General features: G+C 51.3%; 1 protein-coding gene across 2 annotated transcripts in view; it reads left to right on the forward strand.

Moving 5' to 3' along the window:
- CNTNAP2 (contactin associated protein 2) overlaps window positions 1–26,938 on the forward strand; it is a 2,169,461-nt gene that overhangs the window by 1,617,304 nt on the left and 525,219 nt on the right. The window lies entirely within an intron of this gene.

A 26,938-nucleotide genomic window follows, 5' to 3' on the forward strand; every position in this document is an offset into this window, starting at 1 on the left:
ATGATTGGTCGCGGGTGCTACCCAGGGGCGGACGCGGCCCAAGAGGTCTATGGGCCCGCTCCACTATGAATTGGTTTGAAAATGATTCAGCCCCTATCGCCGTCATGAGCATTTGTTCGACATAATCCTCCATTCGCCCTGTATCTGTGGACTCTGGAATGCCAATCACATGAATATTATTGCGCCTACTGTGCGCTTCTAAGTCCTCATTCTTTGCGGCGATTATTTTAAGCATTTTATCCAAGTGGGCAATCTGTGTAGTATTCCTTGATGTTTAATCTTCTGCGTCCGAGATTCGCCTTTTTGTTTCTTTAATGCGTTCGTCATGCCCCTCCAGCTTGTGAGCTAAAGTGTCCATGCGGGAAGACATACGTCAACTTTATCCAGTATTGTGGCAAATCCTTGCTGGACTTCTTGTAGTATGCTCTGCACATAAGCAGCTTGTGTTGTTGTAGCACTCTGAGCCTCTCCTCCGCCATCCAGGTCTCATTCATCCTGCGTGCCGCGTGCCCCCTTCCTTGCAGCTTAAAAATTAAGCTTCGGCTGCCTGGTGTCTGGTTTCCCCCATGATATCACAATGGTGGCGGGTCCCGTTAGTCGCGCCATCGTCTACTCACTATCCGTCCCCCTGTCTTGTGGGCCAACCACGTCTGCGTCCAACCCTTCTCTCCAAGGCGCTAGGTCGAATCCAAAGGCGCCCCACAGCCAGCAGCGCACGGCTCCCCACTGCGTCTATTCACTTTCAAGGACACTGTGGTCAGGGGGGGTCTGCTAGTACAGTATAGGGCAGCAGTTTCAGCTCCAGGTCTTCACACACTGTAGTCTCCAGCAGCACAGGCAGATAAAGCAGCGGTACAGTAGCAGCACTCCTATCATTCAAGGCACCCGCCTTCGTGCTAGCGCCTTATATCTCCAAGCTGGAAAGGCTAAGCACCAGACTCTGTGCTGCCGTAGAAAATGTGCCAGCTCCTACCACAATGTCTCTGTCAGGGGCCTGCCGCCTTACCTCCCACACAGTAGAGCGGCGTGTAGGGCCTCTATGTGGTCTTCCCTCTTATGCTACACAAGTAAATAACCCTGCAGTGATCCAGTGGGGTAATGGCGCCAATCTCTTCTCTGCAGCAGCCCCCAGGCACTCAGTCAGCTGTATGCGCGCCACTCAGGGATCCGCAAGACTTCACTCGTCAGCCGGGGGCCCCCTGCAACGTCCCACAGTCACGCAATCAGGGAGGCAGCAGTACTCACAGCTTCAACTTCCTACTCGGCCCAGTGCAGTCCTCAGCAACGTCGTCTCCTGTCAGCAGCCGCATGGGGGGGTCAATGACACCTCCGTAGCACCTCCGGTGTCCGTTACTGTTCTGCCCTCAGCCCGCCGCATATAACGGACAGCGGCAGCAGCGGCCACGCAGCCCCACACAGCACTCTTCAGTACTCTTTTGTCACCAGTAGTTGTTGTTGCTCCCCGTCAGATGCCACCTTATCTCCGCACGCAAGGACGCCACAGGGATGCCGCCCCCTTCACCACCGCGTCGCCTGGCCCAGACACCTCCGGAGCAGCAGCGGCCTCAATTAGGTGCAGTGTCCGCGACAGGCCTCCACGCTGGTCTCCTCAATACCCCGGCCGGATCTCCCACGGGCCAGATCAGGAGCAAGGTATGTCCATTTGCCTTGATTTTCGCAGCGAGTCTAGTGTGGGACTTCTTCTTTGAGCTGGTACATTTTGGGGCTCTGGATGTGGCATTGAGCAGGATAAATTGCAGGATTATGATGTTGGGCTACAGGTGCCTCACACGTATGTGGCCATTTTGCATTTGCGCCCCCCAGCGCCCCTTCTGAGGATTCTAAAGTTATCCAAGGTTTGCGGATTTCCCTGGAGGAGATCTCTAAATTAGGCAAAATCTTGGGATTTTGGGGAAAAAGTACTGCAGAAGAAAGCGTTTATTCCCCTCTGAAAATGGTATCAATGAAGGGTTTTTGGTGCTAAATACACCACCTTCCCAGCTTTCAGGAACAAGCAGACCACACCGTTTTGGCATTTTACTGGGACGTAGCCTATTTTTACTATTTTGTGTGCTTTCCACCTCCTTCCAGTTAGTGGTAGAAATGGGTATGAAACCAATACTAGATCCCAGATAGCTATACATTTCTGAAAAGTAGGCAAACCTCTTAATTCAGAAATGGGTCATTTGTGTAGATCCTTTAAGACTTTCCTATAGAAAGTAACAGTTGAAATAAAAGAATATTAATATTTAGTTGAAAAAAACAGCCCTTTGTGATTACATTTTCACCTGCAACTTCTTACAACTAGGGTAAATGTTTGAAAGCTATATACTGTTACGACCACTGCACCCTTCCGGTTGCAGAGATATCTGAGGCTTGTAGGTTCACCAAGAGCCCGAGGTACCTTGGGCCAATTTTCATTTTGTACCAGGTATACAGTATATCATTTGGCAAAAAATAAAGAGTGAAAAATAGGACTCAAGAAGAACTATGTATATCTGAAGGGGAACAAGATATGAAGTTTAGAAGCAGTGGTTATTTTTTCATCTCTGAACTTGAGGGTACCCATATTATCATTGAATTAGAGTCTAATACAATTTTGGAAGGCAGAAATGCATAGAGAATCAAATGGTAATAACACTTGTTCTACTATTCTGTGTTCCCCTAAGTCTCCCAATAAAATGATACCACATATGTGTGGGTAGGCCTAGTGTCTGTGACATGAAATGGCCTAAAACGCAACGTGGACACATCACATTTTTCCACTGAAAATGGACCCGGTGTTGCAATATGCCTAGCTGGGGATTTTGCGCCCTAGCTCAGCCAGCCTGTAGGGAAACCTAGCAAACCTGTACATTTCTTGAAACTAAATACTCAGGGGAATCTAGTATGGGGTGACTTGTGTGGCTCTCATCAGGTTCTGTTACCAGGTTAACTCAGAATCTCTTGCAAACCTCAAACTTTGTCAAAATAAACACATTTTCCTCACAGTTCTGTGATGGAAAGTTCTAGAATATGTGGGAAGCCACACATTTCCACCTACCCAGCATTTTCCCAAGTCTGCCAATAAAAATGGTACCTCACTTGTGTGGGTAGGCCAGGTGCCCACGACAGAAAACAACCCAAAATGCATCATGGACGCATCACATTTTTCCAGTGAAAACTGCCAGGATTTTTTTTGCAATGTGTCTAGCTGTGGATTTTGGGCCCTAGCTCAGCCGGCACCTAGGGAAACCTAGCAAAACTGTACATGCTTGAAAACAAAATACCCAAGGAAATCCAGGATGGGGTGACTTGTGCAGCTCTCAGCGGGCACTGTTACCCAGAATCCCTTGCAAACCTCAAACTTTGTAAAAACACATTTTCCTCATATTTCTGTGATGGAAAGTTCTGGAATCTGTGGTGAGCCACAAACCTCCATCCACGCAGCCATCCCCCAAGTCTCCCGATAAAAAAGGTACCTCACTTGTGTGGGTAGACCTCATGCCCACAGCAGGGATAAGTCCAAAATGCAACTTGGACACATCACATTTTTCCGGTGAAAACAGACAGTTTTTTTGCAATGTGCCTAGCTGTGGATTTTGGGCCCTAGCTCAGCCAGCACCTAGGAAAACCTAACAAACGTAAACATTTTTACAACTAGACACAGGGATTCTGGGTAAGAAAACATTGGGGTAACCACGCAAGCCACACCTACCTGAACTCCCCCGGGTGTCTAATGTTCAGAAATGTCTTGGTTTGGAAGGTTTCCCTCGATGGGCGCTGAGACCATGACCAAAAATGCAGGTGCCTCCTTTGAAAAATCAGGTTGTTTTGTCATAGATAAGGGGCATCTGCGTTTTTGGTCCATGGCTCAGCAGCCATCTAGGGAAACCTACCAAACCCTGATATTTCTGAAAACTAGACACCCAGGGGAGTCCAGGGATGTGTGGCTCGTGTGGATCGCTCAACGTTTTCTTACCTAGAATCCCCTGCAAACCTCAAATTTAGCAAAAGGGCTACTTTTTCCTCACATTTCTGTGTGGGAAGGTTGTGAGATTACTGGGCTGGTACAAATTTTCCACCATCCAGCTCTCCCCTCAGTCTCCCAATAAAAATAATACCTCGCTTGTGTGGGTGCCCATAGCAGTGTCTGCCCTTTTGGATCCACTTTGGTTCCGCCTCAGTTTTTAATTTTATATGTTTTTAGGTTCTCTCCTTTGGGTATCCACAAAAGTGAGGTATCATTTTTTCCAGGAGACTGAGGGAAACGCTGGGTGGGGGGAAATTTGTGCCAGCACTGTGACACAACAATTTTCCACACAGAAATGTGATGAAAGTGTGAATTGTTAACTAAATTAGAGGTTTGCAGGGAATTCTGGGCAATGAAATGCTGGAGGATCCACGCAAGCCACACCGCCAGTCAAGCACCATTCACGCACACCACCAGCCAAGCACCATCCACACACACCACCAGCCAAGCACATCACCAGCCAAGCAACAGTCCACGCACATTGCCAGCCAAGTAACAACCCACGCTCACCGGCAGACATGTGCCATTCATGCAGACCGCTTGCCAAGCGACAGTCCATGTACACTGCCAGCCAAGTGCTAGTCCACACACACTGCCAGCTAAGTACAAGTCCACACACGCCAGCAGCAAAATGCAGGTTCACACAGAGCCTGCCAAACACCAGTAAACACAGATCGCCAGCCAAACTCCAGTTCACACAAACAGAAACTTTTGCTAGTGGCTAGTGGTTTTCTGCCCCCCTTGGGAGCAGATATGCCTAAAACGATCGCTGCTCTGCCCTAGAAGCAGCCAAAATGCGTACACAAAAAAGGGGAGCAACCATTGCCTAAGGGCAGCTCCTTGACATACCCATAAACATATCTCTGGTGTCTAGTGGGCTTTCTGACCCCCCGGGGGCAGATCGGGTGGTATTGCCCCCTTCTACCCCCCGGGGGGGCAAAAAGACTTTGGCTATTTTTTTGATGAGGGGGCATTTGCATTGCCCATTAGGGGCGGAGCTCACCACTGTTTTATTAAACAAAAACATCCTGGTGTCTAGTGGGCTTTCTGCGATACAAGGACAGATTGGGGTAATAACCCCCATATGCCCTCCATGGTCGGCAGACTGTCCCTTTTTTGTTTGGGTGTGGCGGCACTGGAGTGCCCATTTTGGGCAGCCCCCACCCTTACATATTCAAAACAAAAAATTCCTGGTGCCTAGTGGACTTTCTACCCCCGTGCGGGCAGATCAGGAGTAATCCCCCATTTGCCTCCCTGGGGGGCAGAATGATTGTCTTTTTTGTGTGGGGCAGTTTGGGGTCTATTGCCCCCATCTGCAACCCATGGGAGGCAGAAAGACTATCCCAATGTTCTGGGATGGGGGGGGCATTATAGTGCCCATTTAGGGCAACCCTATCCCTAAGTACTAAAAAAAATCAACCCCTGGTTTCTAATGGGCTTTCTGCCCCACGAGGGGCAGATTGAAGGTAATAACCCCCATCTGCTTCTTGGGGGCAAAAAGACTGCCCCTTTCGTGTTGAGGGGTGCCTATTGTAGGCAGACCCCACCCTCTTTTATATAAAAAAAACAATTATCCCTGGTGCCTAGTGGGTATTTTGCTCCCACGGGAGCAGATCAGGGGCTATTAGGAGGCAGAAGACTGTGGCAATTTTCCGGGAGGGAATGGGGGCATTATAGTGCCCATTTAGGGCAGTCCTCGCAACTAAGTACTTTAAAAACATCTCTTGTGCCTTGTGTGCTTCTTGCCACCTCCGTGGGGTTCAGATTGAGGGTTAAAAAAAACTGAATATGGCTTAATGGATATGGGAGGAGCAAAGGCCCCTCCCTTGTGTTTAGTTGTGGATCTCTGTTTGGAGGTCGCCCTTCTGTGGCGATCTCCAAGGTGGGATCTACTAGGAAAGGGTACCATTGGAAAGGGGAGATTCTCCCTTTTCCAAAGATACCTCCCCGTGTGTTTCGGTGTTTGGGGGCTGAGATTACGGTTACGTCCTTGGCTCACCAGTGCCACATCCGAGGATGTAACCGTTACGTCCTCTGCACTCAAGGTGTTAAACGTGGAGAGAGTTACAGCACTAGTGTCCTTATTTCCTGGATACCTATGATGCAGTATGTTAATCCTTTACTTAAAATGAGTATTTTCCATTACATTTGCACCCATCCCATGCCCACACCAATAAAATGACCAACCCTCACATGAATTTGTGTCGCTGCGTAAAAACTTTCTTTTTTTAGTTCAAACCATTTAATCACCTTCTGTGTTATAATGCGCACACTTGCACTTCAATTTTTGAGAGCCGTGTGGTTTTTTTCCCAGTAGTATCATGGCGCTTGAAATGGCACTCAAGCAGTCTGCTCTTCACGGAGGGCCTCATGTACAAAATTTGCGTTTGAAAAAGTGGTCACAAATTGCGCACCAGCTTTTTGGGAATTCGAAGGGATTTTGGAAACCGACCTTTGAACTGATAGGTCATTAGACAAAATTCGAAATTCGTAGTGGGTCGCAATCTGACCTATCTCATCAATATTTATGAGGTATGTCATAAACTGCAACTCAGCCAATCACCATTCCTAAGTTTGCAATTTAAAAAAAGTCAATGGGGATGCATTTAAAAATATATATATATTTTTTTGCTTGATTGTTTCACAGTTGGTAAAGCTCTCCTGGAACGCTGCCTACCGGCATGAAAACTTATTTTTAACATTAACAAAAGGGAATGTGTCCCAAGCAGACCCCTTTCCATTTGCAAATGGGTCAACACCTCTTTTGGCGGATCAGCACATTTTTTAATGTTTATTGACACCCAAACGAATCTCTATTTGGAAGGGAGGCCATTAACAAAGCGGGACTGAGAAAGCAAGGGAAATAGGGGAAGAAACTCAATGGCACTACTAATGCAAAAGAGAGGATATTTCCTACTACAGTCGTCAATTGATCCAAGGGTCTTACCTCGTTTTTGGTCTAGTATTTCTAGGGTGAAATTGGGTGAGCAGGGAATGTTCAGGTTTTATCCATCTGTGGAGCTCTGATTTTCCTTAATTTTTTTAGTTACAGGAAGGTGTGTGAAATTGGGTTTTTGGAGGACTGGTGTGTGATAGCTGGCCAAGCAGCATCCACAATCTTTATCAGGGTAAGGTACAAGCCTGCCCTAAATTAGCCTATGCTCAACCCTCTGGTTGCTTGGCACAGAGCAATCAGGCTTAACTTAGAGGCAATGTGTAAAGTATTTGCTCAACACTTAAAAAACTAATAAAGTGAAAGCACCACACAAACAAATCTCACACCACTTATAAAATTGAAACTCTATTTGGTAAATACAAGATCAAAGTGACAAAACTCCAATCAGTAGAACTGAAGATATTTGATTTTAAAGACTTAAGTGAAAATAGCGCCAAAAAGCAGAAAGCACCAAGCCAGGGGTCACAGCTGCACATGGATGTCATTTAGGGGTCACCGGCTGCGACCATTGGCCTCAGTAGTGTCAAAATCAATTGGCAAGAACACAAGGGAGGCTCCTCATTCCTTATTTCACCAGTTTTTTAAATTTTACTAATAGTGAATATTTTTTTATTATTCACTGTTAATGTAGCTGAAAAAGGAGCACACGAAGCTGGTACAAGACCTTTGGTTGCAGCTTTGGTAAATAAAAATGGTTTTAAATGGATGTGGTTCCACGACTCTTTAAACACTGTATAAATAAATGTACCTCTATATTTATAGACCTATTCAACACTGTTTGTTACAAAAAGGCATTACTTCATGGTGTGGACATAACAGCACTGACATGCACATAAACAGTACTGCGAGGCCAGGCGACAAATAACCAACACAGTGAGGGCAACCAACAGAGTAGCTTATGTTGGGTGTGAGTAGTTTATTCAGCTGTGTTTTTTTTTGCGTCCTGACACTTATAGTTCTATTTCAATTATGTGTATAATACAAAACTGCAAATGCCAAACAGAAACAGAGCTTCACATCCAGAGCACTTGGAAGACTGTACATAAACATCACTCTGAACTAGCTCATAAAAAAAGACTGAGACTTGTGTCCTAGCAGCGCTGTGAGGATTGCCCCTGAAAAACAGTGTGGAGCTTGCGCATAAGCGTCTCTATGATGCCAGACAACACATACACTAGCGTTAGGATGGCTCAGTGACTTAAGCACTCACTGCTGATATAGGAAGTGATCTGCAAAGGCCACTCAGCTTTACATCCTTCAAAGGTCAGTAATTGAGCATCAAAAATTGTGCAATAGTTACATCTGTTATTTAGAGCTCTCAGTGCTGTATATAAAAACATTATTGCAAACAGCACTGTTAGGCCTGTGCCCAAACTTCCCTACGATGTCTACATATAACCAAACATAGGAGGCTAGGATACACATATACAACACTCTTAATAAAATAGTAGTAGTGAGTCCTGAGCTTTCATGTGTGTCATGTCAGAGATGAACAGTTCATTCAGTTCCATTTTTTATTCTTTGACTTTTGTTCAATCTTATCCATGTCACTGTCACAACATGGTTTGTCCTGCCTGTCCCTCTCCCTCAATGGCACTCTCTTCATCTCGGACAATATTTCCCATCACTGCTATTAGCCCATGAGGAAAAGTAACAAAATACCTGTATCACAAGCACTCTTTTTGACTCTTTTTAAAGCACCTAGGCGGCCAGGCATACCTAAATATTAATTATGTGTGTGTTACTTATATGAAACTAGCTGACTAACTGTTTATGTAGTGGTGTTGTGGTGTTCTCTCGTCCAATATATCCCTGCTTTGCTCAAATAATGCTCTGAATGCTTATTCCCAAAAGCATGGCAAAAGGGTGCTTATATATGACAATCCAGCTCTCATCGGATATAGCACCATGGCCTCGTGATAGTTCCTACCCATTTTAGAAGCCGGAGTTCTCATACTTCTCAGTACAGTTAACAAGGCTTGTGGTTATTCTATTTGTTTGTTGTGCAGTCGTTCAGCATCAAGACATGAGTGACTTCCATAATCTGCATTACAATATACAGCAGTTTTTCATCCATCCAACGTGCAGCCCTCACAAACGTGAACACAGTCACCTTAAAAAGGGCACCCTATTGACTTTGTCAATGCTAGTTGGTATTGAGATTTGAGGGTTTGTTTTTTTAATACAGGAAACAAATAGACCAAACGTAGAGGACTTTTTTTCCTATGCACAGGGGCCAGTCTACATTCTCCCTGTTTGTGCCTGTCTTTCAAGGTATGCAGGGCACAGGTAGTGATAAAGAGTGACAGTCGCCTGTCACTTACTATCGCTATCATTGTCACCATCTACATCACTCATTAACACTGTCATCTTGAGCTGGTGGTCGATAGGCAGACGGGCTGCCAGTTCACAGATTTAAAGTTGCAGAAGCGATGCGGCTCCAGTGTTGAAAGCACATTGCTTTCCCTAATTCTGCATTGCCAGATAGTGAGAAAGGAAACAAATGCAATAAAGTAAATTGCCCAGGGTCACTAAGTGTTGTCCGACAGGGAAGACGGAATTTGATCTTAGGTCTGATGGATGAAACTCCGACATGTCACTGGGCCACAGTGTTTCTATAATTCCAAACATGTATCATAATGTTTGACTAAATAAAAATGTGCCTTACATCCTAACGTTATACAAGGCTCTTAAATGATTGCCTGATAATTGTAAAGAGCTTGTACTGTGCACCCCCAGCTATGATGGGAGCTTATGTTAACAATCACTTTATATTAATAATCACTATGTGGGAGGCTGTGCAAAGAATTTTCACTCACTGTACATCTGGGTCTGTTTCTTGTGAGTTCTCGGTACTTGCAAGAAGGATACCATCCCAGAAGGGGGCACCATGCTTCTACACAGCTGAGGCAAAGAACAAGAAAAGTGTGCACAAAGGACCTTAAATTATAAAAAAAAAAAGAGGAACACCACAGTAAGGGAGCCAGTCGCCTGGGAGGGTCAGAAACACTAAAATGTGGGACCAACTAAAAATAACCACCAAACAAAAGCAGCCCTTTATGAACGGCACTAACAGGAGCCAACAGAAAACATGGGTGGTGTTTCAGTCCCATATTCAAATACTACATGCCTCACAGAGCAGCGCATGCATGCTGTTAGGCTTGACCTGAAAAGGAAGATTTGAGTCTGGCAAAAGGTTTATTTTACCAAGTAAAAATAGCAGTATTAAACTGCACACACACAGGCTGCAATGGCAGGCCTGAGATTTTCAAAGTGCTATTTAAGTATGTGGCACAATCAGTGCTGCAGGCGCACTAGTAGCATTTCATTTACAGGCCCTGGGCAAAGGTAGTGTCACTTTGCTAGGGACTTAGCTGTAATTTAAATGTGCCAATTGGGTAGAGGCCAATTTGACCATTTAGCACTTGTTAGGAGTGGTAAAGTTAGCAAAGTCCTAAGGCCAGCAAAAACAAAATCAGCAAAACAGAAGGGTGAAGGCAAAAAGTTTTAGAATGACCCTGTATAAAGCGACAAGTACAACAGAAGGGTTGAGTTAAGCCATTCAACTTTTGAACACATGAACTTTTTCCTTTGGTAAGTCTTTTTTATGTCCATATCAGCTAACTTAATGCTAATCATAAACTGCATGTGTAGGTTCTTTGTTAGTCTTATTTAATAGCTGTCCTCCATTTTGCCTTTTGCCAGTGATTTAAACTCTTCATGATTTTGTTTAAATCTATTTGTCTTATAAAATATTGACCCTAAGGGGAGATGTCCTAATTGTAGGAGCAGTGCAGCAACCAAAGTTGCTGTGCTCTGTTGCACAAAGGGGAGAAAGCCCCATAGAACGGGATTAAATAAAAATGTCCTACTGATGCTCGTGCACAGACAGGCTACTTAGTGCCACACATAACCTTTGCACCATGATGCAAATATGTGTGTGATCTCTTGTATAGGGGTGTATATGGACTACCAGAGACCCTCCCTATTGCACTACCACTCCCAGCAGCCTCTGCCACTTAGAGGAGTGCGGCCAACTGGATTATTCCGGTCTTTCCCGCCCCACCAGCCTTAAAGGCACACGCCGACTTTTGCATAGCTGGACAACCAGAGACCCTCCCTGGTGCACTACTACTCCCAGCAGACTCTGCCACTGAAAGGAGTGCGGCCAACTGGTTCCTTCCAGTGTTTCCCGCCCCACCTGCCTTAAAGGCACATGCCGACTTCCACATCGTGGGATGCACTTGGTCCAAAGGCAGGTCCATCCACACCCGTCTGAGCCCAGAAAAGTGCTGCATTAGGCCTTCCATCTTCACCTTGGTCTTCACGTAAATTACATTGCTTCCCTTCCTTGCCCTCAATCAGGCTCTACCCTCCTGCCTACCCTGCTCCTCTTCCTTTATGCTGTCTGTCACTTTGCAGCACTTCACCTCAGAAGAACTGTGAGCCCTGAACCATGTATGCCAGAACAACAACAACTGCGCCCATACCTCCCCCAGGAGCACTGAAGGCCCCTTTTCCTGCCAAAAATACCACTTCACCTGCATCACCGAGGAAACCCCACACCACGCCCGCTAGTCACACTGCGTCGCACACAACCACCGACAAGGCCATCGCTAACACCTCTGGGAAGATCCACTGACTGCTGATCAGCGCACTCTCACTCTGAACACACACCACAGAAGTCTGGGACACCATCAAGACCCACGCCCCAGATGCCATCTTCATCTCAGAGACCTGGCTGAATCGAGCATCCGCTCCGGACATTGCATCAGCCACCCCGATGGATACAAGATCACACACTGGGACCGATCAAACTGAAACGGTGTCAGCACTGCAATAATCCACAAGGAGAACCTCAATTGTCATCTCAGAATATCCCAGAACCGCTGCTTCCACAACCAGCTAGAGACAGCACATCTAAGCAAATAATAATAATAATAATCCACATTTGTAAAGCGCACAATCACCCGTAAGGGTCTCTAGGCGCTGGGGGCCGTCGGGAAGATTAAGCGAGCTATTGCCCAGAGTCACATGGTGCTGGGCTAACCTGCCGCCGGAGCCGGGGATCGAACCGTGATCCCCAGATTCCAGCGTCAGTCGCCCTGGCCGCGGCGCCACACCTCTTCCTCAAAGGTATCAGAACAATGATGGACCAATGCCCTCAACGCCTGACTACTCATCACCACAGGAGATGTAGAAAAAGCAGCAGAAATCTCTGAGAACTGGTTCACGAAAATCATGGATTAAGTCGCACCGGTGAAACCTACTAACTCCAAGATACAAACACAACACCCCAATTGCTTCACAGAAGAACTCACAACCCAGAAATACAAATGCAGACAGAAGGAAAGATGGCGTGCCAGTAATACCCTCGAGAGCCAAAAGCACCTCAAAGACTGACAACCGTTGCATACACTTCTCCTTCACCAAACCCACCGTACATCACCATGCCCACCGCTACCCTTGCAGAAGGTCACCGAAGAACAGCTCACCACCTCCCTCAGCAAAACCCCACTATCGACATCCACGGACACTAATACTTCAGCATGCAAGCTCCACTGATAGATCTCCAACTGTGCTGACACACTGGCTCCCCTCAAGAAAGCCCCAGGCCAGTGACACTCCAAGAAAGCCAGCTGGTTCTCTCCCGTACGCACCGGTAGATGACTTGAGAAGAGATAGAGGAGCAGCAAGACCCCAGAAGGCCACTCAGCCTTCAAAACTGCTGTCACCGCACACCACCACCTCATTAGAACAGCAAAGAAAGCGGCCCTTGATGAAAAGATCAATGACAATGCACTCAATAGCAAAGAACTCTTCGCTGTGGTCAAGGATTTCGCGAAACCTAACACAGAAACAGCAGAGATCCCATCCTCCCAAGATTTCTGCAACAACCTTGGCACCTTCTTCCACCGCAAGTTTAAGGAGATCTACAACAGCTTCTACAGACTCACTACAGAAGACTCTTTCACCCCACCTACAACCACCTCTCCCAACGACACCGGACCCCAGCAGACCCTGCTCAGCTGGACTGCTGTCATCGCTGACCACACCCTCAAGATCATAAAGAGCATCCACTCTGGAGTGCTCTCAGACCCTTGTCCGCACCACATCTTCAATCGAACCAGCACCTTCATCACCCCGAACTCTGCTGTAACATCAACTTCTCCATCAATTCTGCCACCTTACCAGAAGACTGGAAACATGCAGAGATCAACCCCCTGCTGAAGAAACCCTTTGCCAACCTGATGGACCTCAAGCACTTCATACCCATCTCTCTGCTTCCCTTCCCAGCTAAGATCATCGAGAAGGCCATCAATGCCCAGCTTTCCGAGTTCATTGAAGTGAACCACATCCTGGATCCCTCCCAATCCGGCTTCCGAAACAACCACAGCACCAAGACGGCCCTCTTTGCCGCCACGGATGACTTCCGCACGCCGCCTCGACCAAGAAGAAACTGCATCCCTCATCCTCCTAGACCTCTCGGCTCCCTTCAATACTGTCTCCCACCGCACCCTATGCACAAGACTCCACAACCCCGGCATCCGTGACAAAGATCTGGAATGGATCCACTCGTTCCTCACTGGCCGAACACAGAGATTCAGACTTCCACCATTCCACTCTAAACCCACAGAGATTAGCTGCGAATGCCTCAGGTCTTCTCCCTGAGCCCCACTCTCTTCCACATCTACATGGCCCAATCGCAGCCATCGTCATGAACCACAGACTCAACATTGTCTCCTACACCGACGACACCCAGCTGATTCTCTTCCTCACCAACGAACCCACAGTCGCTAAGAACAACTTAGCATGAAGGCTGTATTCAACTGCCTCAAGCTCAACTCAGAGAAGACTGAAGTTCTTATCCTGGGCTCCATCCCCTCTGCGTGGGATGTCTCTTGGAGGCCCTTGGAGCCCCCCCCTGCACCAACAGACCACACCCGAAACCTCAGCATCATCCTTGACTCCTCACTCAACATGGGCCGCCAGATCAATCCTGTCTCATCATCCTGCTTCCACACGCTACGCCTGCTCTGAAAAATCTTCAAGTGGATCTTCAAGTGGACGTATTCAACAAAGCAGACGCGGCCATCTCACCCCAACTACGGAAGGTCATCAACATGTCCTTTGAAAAAGCGATATTTCCGGAAAGCTGGAAGCACGCCGAAATCAACGCCCTCTTCAAAAAAACCCAGGCGGACCCCAAGGACCTCAAGAACGTCCGACCCATCTCCCTGCTCCCGGTAAAAGTAATCAAGAAAATAGTCAACATTCAACTGACCCGCCACCTCGAAGACAACAACATCCTGGACCCGTCCCAATCCGGATTCAGACGAAACCACAGCACCGAGACAGCCCTCATCGCCGCCACAGATGACATCAGATGCCAACTAGACAACGGCGAAACATCAGCCCTCATCCTCCTGGACCTGTCAGCCGCATTCGACACAGTCTGCAACCGCACCCTAAAGGCACGCCTCCAAGACGCCGGAATCCAAGAGAAGGCCCTTGACTGGACCACGTCCTTCCTCTCCGGCAGAACGCAGAGCGTCGGCCTCCCACCTTTCCGGTCAGCAGCCACCGACATCATCTGCGGCGTCCCCCAGGGCTCATTCCCTCAGCCCGACGCTGTTCAACATCTACATGGCCCCCTCGCACAAGTGGCCCGCCACCACAACCTCAACATCATCTCCTACGCCGACGACACCCAGCTCATCCTCTCCCTCACCAAGGACCCCCACACCGCCAAAACCAACATTTACGAGGGCATGAAGGCCATCGCCGACTGGATGAGGAGCAGCCGTCTGAAACTAAACTCGGACAAGACGGAGGTCCTCATCCTCGGACCCACCCCCTCAGCCTGGGACGACTCCTGGTGGCTGACCGCTCTAGGCACAGCACCGACACCAACCGACCACGCACGCAACCTAGGATTCATCATCGACTCCTCCCTCTCCATGTCCAAGCAAGTCAACGCCATCTCCTCCTCCTGCTACAACACCCTACGCTTGCTCCGCCGGATCTACAAATGGATCCCGACCGAAACAAGAAGAACAGTGACACAGGCCCTCGTCAGCAGTAGACTGGACTACGGCAACGCAATATACGCGGGAATCCCAGCCAAACACCAACGGCGGCTACAACGCATCCAAAACGCCTCCGCCCGACTGATCGTCAATGCCCCCCGCCGCAGCAACATCACACCCCTCCTGAGAGACCTGCACTGCCTACCCATCAACAAGAGGATCGCCTTCAAGCTCCTCACCCACGCACACTAAGCACTCCACAACGCCGGACCAGCCTACCTGAACAGCAGACTCAGCTTCTACACCCCCACCCGCCAGCTCCGCTCCGCCAGCCTCGCCCTCGCAGAGGTCCCCCGCATCCAACGTACGACCGCCGGCGGCAGATCCTTCTCTTACCTCGCCACCAAAACCTGGAACACCCTCCCAACTCACCTACGACAGACCGAAGACATACTCGCCTTCAGAAGACTCCTCAAGACCTGGCTCTTTGAGCACCCGCCCCCCACCCCCCACCCCTCAGCGCCTTGAGACCCTCACGGGTATGTAGCGCCCTTTACAAGTACCCTGATTGATTGATTGATTGATTGATCTCCATCTATTACAGAAAGACGGTGACCCGCAAACTCATTAGCAGCAAAATCTACTACGGCAACGCACTCCACACCAGCATCACCTAGAAACCCCTCAGAAACTGAAGAACATTCAGAACTCCTCCACAAGACTCATCCTCAACATCACTTGCCACAGACACATCACCGCCAACTAAGAGACCTCCATTGGCTCTGAGTCCACAAAAAAATCACCTTCAATCTCTTCACACACATACAAAGCCCTACAAGACACAGGACCTGCATACATCCACCACCACCTCGCATTCCACGCACCCACGAGAGACCTCCTCTCTGCCCAACTGGCTCTGGCCCCCATCCCACGCATCCACAAGACAAGGCGGAAGGAAGATTCTTCTCCTACCTTGCAGAAAAGACCTGGAACACCCTGCTTGTCCATCTCAGGCAATCACCATCACTGCCTCAATTCAGGATGGAGCTAAAGACCTGGCTCTTCGACTGAACCACAGTGAATTCAGTGGACCGGCAGTCCTCTCCCCCAGGACCTTGAGACCCTTATGGTTGAGTAGTCATGTTTTACAAGACACCTGATTGATTGAACCCCTCTTCCTAGCAGCCACACGTCACATCCTCAGGACCAACAGCGGAGGCCGCTCCTGGCGGCTAAGACCTGGAACAAGCACCTCCTGCACCTCAGAGCATCACCAACACTCCAGCAGTTCAGGAAGGACGCAATACCTGGATCATCAGAGAACTGGCAGATCTGTTGTCCCAGTGCCTCGAGACCCTCACGCTTGAGGCAGCTGCGCTCTACAAATCCAATTTTTTTTTATTGATTGATTGTATTGGATGTATACCCTTCTAGTACAAATTCCTATGCCTGGGCAATTATTTTTTACGAAAATCCCTAACTATGTTAGATCAGGATTTGCATCAAACACTTTGAATGTTTGCGCTGATCTACTCAGGTACCACCCATGTAATGCCTTCCTGATTTAAAGTATTATAAAAAAAGAAAGGAGTTTGCCGAACTCACCCCAAGTCACCTGGGCAGAGAAATACTCAAAACAAAAAAGGAGGTATACAGTAAGGATAATGAATAGAAAAGCATTCATGCCACAAAGAAATAATTAGTATCCACTGGGATTTAGAATAAATCAATTAGCTTATCTTTTATCAATTATTGGCATGAGTATATCTGTGCATCTGTTAACATTCCACCATATTTGTTTGTCTCTGGTACAAAAAATAAGACAACTTCCTAGGCCGTGACTCAAATTGGCATAAAGCTGTGCAATCTACAGTTTTCACCAAGAAAAGCATGTTTCCAGTGCAAAATACTTTTTGTGCTGGAATACGAATACCCTCTGCACACTTTGCAATGCTTTGCGTGACTTTGTGGTATGAATTTTGCAGCTACTCAAAACGTTTCTGCATGTTTTGGGAGCATCTGTCTTTCTATAGTTGTGGGAAAAGGCCACCAAAGTGTTCTGAAAACAGGAAATTTGATGAGGAATCCTGCGCGAAAGGCAAACAGAAACACATTTCATGGAGAGCTCACATAACATTCTTTCCCTCTTCCTTTCACCAGGGCAATCTACAGTTTTCACCAAGAAAAGCACGTTTCCAGTGAAAAATACTTTTTGTGCTGGAATATGAATACCCTTTGCACACTTTGCAATGCTTTGCGTGACTTTGCTCTGGCACAAAATCTGACTAAAACTGTCCCTTTATATTCTGATTTAGAAAGGTTTTCACAAAAATGGCCTGGATCCAAATCTCAGTTTCACTGCTGACTGACTTCAAAATATGAGTGCCAGAGTGAACCTGAAGTAGAAATACCCTAAGGTGGGCATCACAAATGTAACTGAGTGGTATGATTTTTGCAACTACTCAAAACGTTTCTGCATGTGTTGGGAGCATCTGTCTTTCTATAGTTGTGGGAAAAGGCCATCAAATTGTTCTGAAAATAGGAAATTTGATGAAGAATCCTGCAAGACTTTAGTCAAGGCCGTTTTGTTCAAGGATGCGCGAAGGGCAAACGGAAACACATTTCATGGAGACCTCACATAACATTCTTTCCCTCTTCCTTTCACCAGGGACACAGTCTTGGCTCTCTTCATTTACTCATTTCCTCTCTTTTCACTTATTACCTTATATTTTCTTGTTATAATTGCCTTTCTCTATATTTTTCATCTGTTTTCCTTCTTTTCATTGATGTCTTTTTTTGTCACCCTTTCTTATGTTACCTCTTTGTCTTCCACTCATCTCTTCCTTCAGGGGCGTAACAAGGGCCCCCCCCCGCAGCCCCCGTGGTGCGGGGGGGGGGCCCTAGGCTTCCCTACACTTGAAGGGGCCCCCTCTGCCCCACGCTGAAGAGAAGCAGGCACAGGCCTGAGTAATGCACAGCAGTCCTGTTTAGCTCCAGCCTTTGGGGCCCATTGGGAGACGGAGAGGGGAAAAACCGACCGGAGACAGATATACGGTGTGATAAAGGCCGCTTTATTGGGAAACAGGTGCATCCTGAAAAAATACCCCATCCTTGGCCTTTGCCGTACAAAACTAGGTCTAACTAAATATACATATACCTGACCAAAACCCCCCACCCCCACCCCTAAACAGTTCCCCGCCAACAACATAACATCAGTACCAATTACCTAAATGCCTGCCTCAACTGTTTAAACACCTGCCATATGTACACTCCCTCCCCCTCTGCCAGGAAAACTCATTCCTGCTATCCTACCCCCCCCCCTTTTAACTAGGAAAAAGCGCCACCCTAAACAACTTTCCAACACCTGCTCCCAGCGGCAACACATCCAGCCAACCCTAACCAAGAAAGCACCTGCTCCCAACAAAACCCTTCCAATCCAACCCGGAAACCCTCAGGACACATGACAGAACCCCTGGGTACCCCCAGCCAGAAACAAGTCCTAAAGGGAGGGCGGGCGGGACAACGATTAAACTGCCCCCCGGCTGCTGGGTCACTGTCCCACGAAATGGTGCCCAGTGACCCAAAATGGCCGCTCTTAAAGACCCTAGCCCAAAAGGAGCCCAAAGCAAGCCCAATTCCTCCCGACTAGCCCAACCAGCCCAATCCCACTTCCTGTCCCCCGGCTAATCCTTCCCCCCACCCTTCCTCCCGGGGCCCCAAAATCCCGGGGGGGGCGAGCCTCCCTCCGGTCGGCCACCCCCCGCAAAGCCCCATTGGGGCCCATCGGGAGACGGGGAGGGGAAAAACTGACCGGAGACAGATATAAGGTGTGATAAAGGCCGCTTTATTGGGAAACAGGTGCATCCTGAAAATATACCCCATCCTTGCCCTTTGCCGTACAAAACTAGGCCTAACTAAATATACATATACCTGACCAAAACCCCCCACACCCACCTCTAAACAGTTCCCCGCCTACAACATAACATCAGTACCAATTACCCAAACGCCTGCCTCAACTGTTTAAACACCTGCCATATGTACACTCCCTCCCCCTCTGCCAGGAAAACTCATTCCTCCTATCCTACCCCCCCCTTTAACTAGGAAAAAGCACCACTCGAAAGCCCCATACGGATTTCGACCCCCCCCTAGGGCCCCTGCACCTTTGGATACCTGCGCACCCCCACGGCCCGATCTACCGCCTCCTTCAGCTGTACAATATAGAGCTCCATCCCATATCTCGATAAATGCACGCCATCCTCCATGAAAAAGTATACCGCCCCATACCTCAGCTCCGGGTGCTCCATTCTACCCAATCCTTCCTTCTCACAAAAGGCCCTCATCTCCCTGTTAATTTTCCTCCGAGTCTTGTCAATAGCCCCTGGTCTCTCCGCCCCTCTCCAGCACCTCCTGGGGATGAATTCCGACCAAATGACTTAACACTGTCTCTTGATCTCCTGCAAATCCCTCTTCATTTGTTTTACCAGTGCCAGTCCCTTACACTGCACTAAATCATTTTCACCCAAGTGGATGACTACCACATCCGGACAAACCCCCCCCGCACAACATTGCTCAAAACCGGCACCAACTCGTGCCAACGCATGCCCCCTTTACCCCTCCAATGACACCTAAACAACTGCTCATCCAATTCCAAATTGAGGTTCCTGTGTTTCTCCCATTCGGCCCTCTCCGCTCTCTTTACAAAGGAATGGCCCACCACGTATATGCTCATCGCTGCCGCAGTAGGCCCCGCCACCGCACCTGCAAAGAGACATATGTAAGCAGCGAGCCCAAACTTCAAGTCTACTCCACACCTACCCCCCGCATCCTGACATATGTCTAATAGCAGTCTGATTTCCAGCATCCCAACTTCTTAATCTCCTCCTTCCCCCAGCCCTTGCGCGCCGCCTCCGACGCCGCCCCAATGCGAAAGGAATGCGTCCCGAATACCTTTGGGTCCTCACCCATAGACCATAGGGCGTGCCGCAGGACCCACAGCAACTGCGCAGCTGTCACCCGACCAACCTCTCTCCTGCCAAAAACCTCCGCACCATCCTGCACCCCTCCAGCCGCCAACCTTCTCCCCCATTCCGCCGGACACACCGCCTCCGATCCCCCGGGACCCAACACCACCCAAGTACCCTCCCCACGCTGATCTGTCTTGGACCGTCGCAGCTGCACCGCAACCTCCCTGCTGCGCAACTCCACCTCCCCCAGGTCCAACCCGGAAGTCCCTTCAACCCCACCAACTCCGACACCCGGAAGGCTCCAAAAAACATCCATGACATCAGCGTGGAAAACAACACCGTCTCCGTCTGGTCCCTGCACACTACCCGTAAACGGCACACCAAACCCTCCAACATCGCCTCCGTAATTGGCCGTCTCTGCCGCACCCGTGCCCCCTTCTCCCTCTCCCAACCCTCCAGAAGACGCCCCCCCAACTCTCCACCCGAAGGTGCATAACCACACCAGAGCTTGCCCATGAAGGCGACCCCCGCCAGTTTCCCTGCAATCGTCACTCTCGCCAGTCCTTTGTCCATCAAACCCAGCATGAACCGCACCACCTGCTCCTCCCGACGCCACTTGCCGCGCTGCCTTACCGCTCCACAACGTAGAAACTCCAGCCAAGCCTGCTCATAACTCCTCCACGTGCACGCTGCCAGGGACGACTTCACCAACTGAACGACCCGCGATCTCCCACCAACCACAGCTCCTCCGGCACCTGTGTCTTGACCGCTGCCTCCGTGGCTAGCCCATGGAACCTCTGCCACTGTGAACGAGACAAAGCATCCGCAATGTCATTGTCCACTCCCGGCACATGTTGAGCCTGGAACAAAATATCATGCTCCAAACACCTCAAGACGAAAACGCGCATCAACTTCAACACTTGGGGCTCCCTCGCGGACTGCCGGTTTACCACCTGCACCACCGACATATTGTCCACCCTGAAAAAAACACGCTTGTGCGCCAACTCCTGCACCCACACTGTCACAGCCACCACCAACCGGAACAGCTCCAGGAATGCAATGCTCCTACCCTCCGCCTGCCACTGCTCCGGCCATTGTTCCGCTCACCATCTGCCTGCCCAGTAGAGGCCAAAACCTCCGACTCCTGCCGCGTCCGACGACGTTGTCACGTCCCATTCCCAGTCCTCCGGGGGCGCCATGGGCACTCCATTGAAACGCCCCAGAAAAGCCAACCACATGCTCAGGTCCTCTCTCGAGCCCGCCGATAGGCGTACATGATGATGCGGCAGCGTCAACCCGGACAAGGCCAACCCCAGTCGACGACAAAAGGTCCGCCCTGCTCGCACCACGCGGCACGCGAAGTTCAAATGACCCAGCAACACCTGCACCTCTCGCACCGTCACCTTTCGCCAGGCCAACATGCCCTTCACCAGGTCCATCATCAACACCAGCTTTTCCTCCGGTAGGCGTGCTTCCATGGCCGTGGAGTCGAGCTCTATCCAGAGGAACGACAGCACCGTGCTGGGACCCTGAGTCTTCTCTGGCGCCAAAGGAACACCAAGGTAACCCATCAGGTCCGTAAAACTGTCCAGTCGCTGCTGGCAGTCTGTCGAACCGGGCCGACCACCAGGAAGAAGTCGTCCAGGTAATGCTTCATCGCCTCAGAGCCTGTGCGCCAGGAAAACACCCACTGCAAGAAGGAGCTGAATCTCTCAAACAACGCACACGACACAGAGCACCCCATGGGAAGCGCTCTATCGACGAAAATGAAGCCGTCAAACTGGATCCCCAACAACTGGTGATCCGCCGGATGTACCGGCAGCAACCGAAACGCCGATTTTACATCGCTTTTTGCCATGAGCGCCCCCCGACCTGCCATCGTCACCAGCCTCCTCGCGACGTCCACGGCGAATACGACACCGACGCCAACTCTGCTGAGATAAAGTCGTTCACCGACGTGCCCTCCGGCCATGAGAGATGCTGAATCAGCCGAAATTGACCCGGCTCCTTCTTCGGGACCACCCCAATTGGTGAAATGATCAAATCCGGCAATGGCGCCTCCTCAAAAGGCCCCACCATCCTCCCTTCCTTCACCTCCCTGAAAAGCTTCTCCCGGACGATGCCTCTGTGCGCGTTCACGGACTTCAGGTTCTCTGCCCACCGAGCGATCCGTGGACCCTCGTAGCCCAACCGGAAACCCTCCCTGAAACCCCGACGCAGCACGGCCGCATCGTCCGCCCGCGGATAAGCCGCCAAAAAAGGTTCCAGTTGGTCCAGCCTAACCGGTGTACGAGCCTTTTCCCAAGGCACTCCCCCCCCTGTCACCCCCTCTCCCGCCACTGGGCACGACCGCCGGATGCTGGCCCTGTGCGGGGCCTCCCCCAAACCCCCAGTAGCGCACCACCGGGTGACGCCTCCCGCACTTGGAGCATTCGTGCCGAAAACGGCACGCCTGCCGGAGACAGGAACCTCTGTTGAAGTCCCAGCAGGCCCCGACGCTGTGTGTACTCCCGGCGTCCCCCGCCCCCACCCCCCACGGGTGGGGTGGGCTGAAAAGGGGGGCGGTGCCAGCGGCAGACCACTGGCCGTGTAGATGGTGCGGCCAAACTTTGCCCCACTCATCGTCTGCTGGTACAAGTCCGCATCCAACTCTCCCCATTTCGCCTCCGATGCCATGCGCGCCCGAAACTCTTCATCGTAATGCGACCAAGCATTACCTCCGTACGTCACTTGCGCCCACCGCACTACATCCATGTATTTGAACAGTGCGACCGCCCTGTCGGGGTACTTTTCGCAGTACACATCGGCATATATCAGGAAAGCTGCTGACCAATTCTCAATGGTAACCTGCACCTTAGGTCGCCTGGCTAACTCCTGCTCCTCCTCCTTCGACCCCTCTTTGGCCATCAATTCCCTATGGAGCAACTTCAAAATCTCCACATACTCCCCTTTCCAGATCTTCTCTTTAGTTGCCAGTGACAAATGCGCCCCCAGTGGCTTTGCCACCCCCATGTACGGCAGCTTCCTGACCGGCACCTCACAGCTCTCCTTCGCCCCGACGCTGGACGCCGCCGCCACTCCGGACTTTGCCGCCTCTCCCGTCCCCGTGCTCACCGACGCCGCATCACCTGCCGCCTCTGTACACACCCCGGCATCCATCACATATCTGCCCTTCACCAACCTCACCCTATCCCCACCCCCAGCATCCGTCCCCACCGACACCTGGCCTCCGCCATCCGCACTCCCCGCCGCCTGGCCTCCATGAGGCCCGCCCAAGCCATTCCCCAACCGTGCACCGGTCTTACCTGGCATCAAGGCTGGCGTCCTCACCGGATCCCACCGCCTAACCAGTTCCGCTGGGGGGGCCGTCACTTGCGGCACCGTCTGCCGGGGGCGTACCTGTAAAACACTGCCAACAACATTACTCGCTTCCCCCTCCCCCTCCCGAAGCTCCCCCTCCTCCTCTGACTCCATCTCTCCACCTCCATCTCCATCTGCCAGGACCCCTCCTGTGTGCACCCTGCTCAAACCTGCCTTGTCCCTGCACGCCGTCATCAGTGTCCCTAGATCCACACTCCCCTTCCTCCTACCCTCCGCTTGGTAACCTGAGTAGCCTGCCAAATTGTGACTCCATCCCCGTCCCCCGGCGGCCGGCTCGACCCATCGGGAGGGGGGCGTTGGAGACCTATGGCCCTGCCATCCGCTGTCAGCACGTACATGGTCCCTCGTTGGAGCGCGACCGCCCGTACTAGGCAGAGCCGGCCCATCCTCTCGGCGGATTGGAGCCGCATGCTGCTCACCCGAGCACCTTGCCAACTGCTCCTGCCAATAAAAAAGCGGGGAAGTCCAGCATGCCGAGGCAAAGTCACCCCCTTCGCCCCCCCAAACTCCCGGCGCACCTCTCCCCCATGCTGCCGAATGCCGACCCCGCTGCGCCGGTCGCACCCCCACCCCCAGTCCCCCGCCTCCCTCAGGCCGCCCCACGTGCCTACCCCCGAACCCCCACCCCCGCGACCCACCCCTGCTACCCATCACCCCCCCTCCCCGTGACCCCACTCGCCGAAACACCCCCGCCCCCTCCCCTCCCCCAATCCCCGTCCGCCCCAACCCCCGAGGCACCCCCTCCCCCCTGCCCCGCCCTCCAGCCACTCCCGCCGGACCCCCTCCCTGCCCCGCACCCCTCCTCACCCTCCGCGGCGACACTGGCCTACTAGGACCCACCATGTCCTCTTCCGACGAAGACCCCCAGTCCAGCCCACTCTCACTCCCCACCTGCCCCCCCTCCTCCCCTCCTCCTCCTCCTCCGATTCCTCAATAAGCAGCGGCGAGCCCCCCCTCCTCCCCCTTGGCCCCCAGCTCCCCCCTCCCCATCCGGACCCCGAGCAGACCCCCCCCTCACCCCTCCACTCTCCACCTCCTGGCATATAAGTGCTCCCGCGGCATCCCCTCCCCCCCAGGCACCCCCCTTCCTGCTCTCCTTGTACTCAGACCCGGTTCCCCCCCACCACCCCCCCCAACCTGGCACTCCTCCTCGACTTCTGGTCCCCCCCAACCCTCTTCTCCTTAGCAGGCCCCTTCCCCCCCAATGCGACCCCGCTGGCCTCCCGCTGGCCTCCCCGCCTCCGCCTGCCCCCCTAGCCCCCCCACTCCCGCCACAAATTGAAGCGGTGCCTTCCCCCGGCCGCCCCTCTTCTTTCCCGGTCCCCCTCCCCGCCTCGGCGCCCCAGCCGCCCGCTGACCGCCACTGCGCGCCGCTCCTCTCCTCGCCCCCGCCCCCTCCTCCTTCCTCGCGCGAGAACGCGGCGGCTCGCAAGCCGCCGCCGCGGCGCCATCTGCAGCGCGCCGCGGGGGCCTTACTCGCACATCGTCCCGCAGCAAATCCGTCCTGCCTGCTTCCCCCAAGAGGCGCAGAGCCTCGCGCACCCGGGGGTCCGCCATCGCCTCCGCCTCCATGCCGCAACCAGGTAAAGCCTCTCCCACCATCTGCACTGCCGCCTCTAAGTCCTCCGCTCCACCACTCGCCTCTGCGCACACAAGTCCTGGAGGCCCACGACGCCTGCTACTATCGCCCCACACCACCGCTGCCCCCAACAAAAAACAGTAACCTGCTAAAATTCCAACCACGAGTAATTCCTACACAACGATTAAACTGCCCCCGGCTGCTGGGTCACTGTCCCACGAAATGGTGCCCAGTGACCCAAAATGGCCGCTCTTAAAGGCCCTAGCCCAAAAGGAGCCCAAAGCAAGCCCAATTCCTCCCGACTAGCCCAACTAGCCCAATCCCACTTCCTGTCCCCCGGCTAATCCTTCCCCCACCCTTCCTCCCGGGGCCCCAAAATCCCCGGGGGGGGCGAGCCTCCCTCCGGTCGGCCAACCCCCGCAAAGCCCCATTCTTCCAGCTGGTAGCAGTGTTCTGAAAACCTCGCAAAGAAAAAAGAAAGTTCCAATTTATAGCTTTAGTTTCTTGCCAGCGAAGAGGGGCCTGGAAGAAAAGGCACCAAGCATGTATCTGTGATGAGGAGTAGGGAGGAGCCAGTCAGGGGCACAGTTGCGCCACTGGCTACCTCTAAACGGCATCCATGGTTGAAAGGAGTAGTGAGGAAGGGCCGGGACGCGGTACTGTAGTACTGCATTCCTGGCTGCAGACTTCCATAATAACTTAGCTGATTAGCTGACTCTTTAATTTGTGGGGAATCACTAAAGTCACAGAGCATCGATATACCAGCTGTTATAATTACCCAGTTTATTGGTAAATACAATTTGAACACCGGAAGGATGAAATGCTAAACCACCCGATGGATGTTTAGCACCTGGTTTACAAAAGGACGTTACTTACAAAGTTATTGCGTCTATAACTACATTTTCCTCTGAATCAGAGACGTTTTAAGGGTTGGGCTAAGCAGGCAATTGTCCAGGGCACCCATCTTCGAAGAGACCCCCTACCAAAGTGCCTATGGCAGCCGAAATTCCTCCCATAACGTCACTGAAAAAAAAATGCTTTTGTGTTTTCATTTGACAGACAAGTATGATTAACATAAAACTTAGGGCCCAGTTTACTTGAGGTTTGCACCAGAGGCAAATCCCACAAAGCGATTCAAAGCAGACCAAACTGTTGGAAGGATATTTAGTTTACAGCGCAATAGGTATTTTGCACTTGAAAGGTGTCCTTCCTCGCTGCTGTGTGCCACTTAGTGTCGAGGGGCATTACATGGGTGTCATTTCAGTGGATTAGTGCAAGCACACATAGGGGGTCATTATGATGGCGGATTTTCCGCATACTCCGGGCCGGCGGAAGCCACCACCGGCCCGGAGTATGCGGGAAATCCGCCGAGGAGGCCTGAAAGACCCACCGCCAAATCAGGATGGCTGGTGGGTCTCACAATGTGTCTGCCGCTTTTCCGCCGCGGTCGGATGGCGACCACGGCGGAAAAGCACTAACATGGCTGGCGGTGTCTATCAGACACCGCCAGCCATATTAGGATGTAGGGAAAGTAATGCTTTTCCGCGGCTGCTTTTCCGCCGTGGAAAAGCATACGGACAATCACTTTGGGGGCCCGTTGCGGGCCCCCTGGGTGAATGTTGCGTGGGGGGTGCACATGGGGGGTACCTATGGTACCCCCTGCCTTTGCGTGCACGAAGCGGCAGGCACCGCGCAGTGCCTGCCACTTTGTGCATGCAAATGCACAGCTTTCGTTTTTTACATTGCGGCGGGTGCTGCTTCAAGCAGCACCCGCCGCAATGTAAAACATACAGGATGTGACCGCCAGGGTGGCGGTCACATCCTAATTGCCATGGAGGGACCACCGCTGCCCATGCGGACGGTCCCTCCTACTCAGGGGTGGCGGACGGACGCAAGTCCATCCGCCATCCTAATCGGCCCCATAGTTTTTGACACACAGCCTTATTTTCTGTCAAAAAAAATGTACGCCTCCTTGAAGCAGACACAAAAATGGAGGTATGTTTTAATTTCTCCCAA

The sequence above is a fragment of the Lissotriton helveticus genome, chromosome 10 (assembly GCF_964261635.1).
Source record: "Lissotriton helveticus chromosome 10, aLisHel1.1, whole genome shotgun sequence".
NCBI lineage: Eukaryota > Metazoa > Chordata > Amphibia > Caudata > Salamandridae > Lissotriton > Lissotriton helveticus.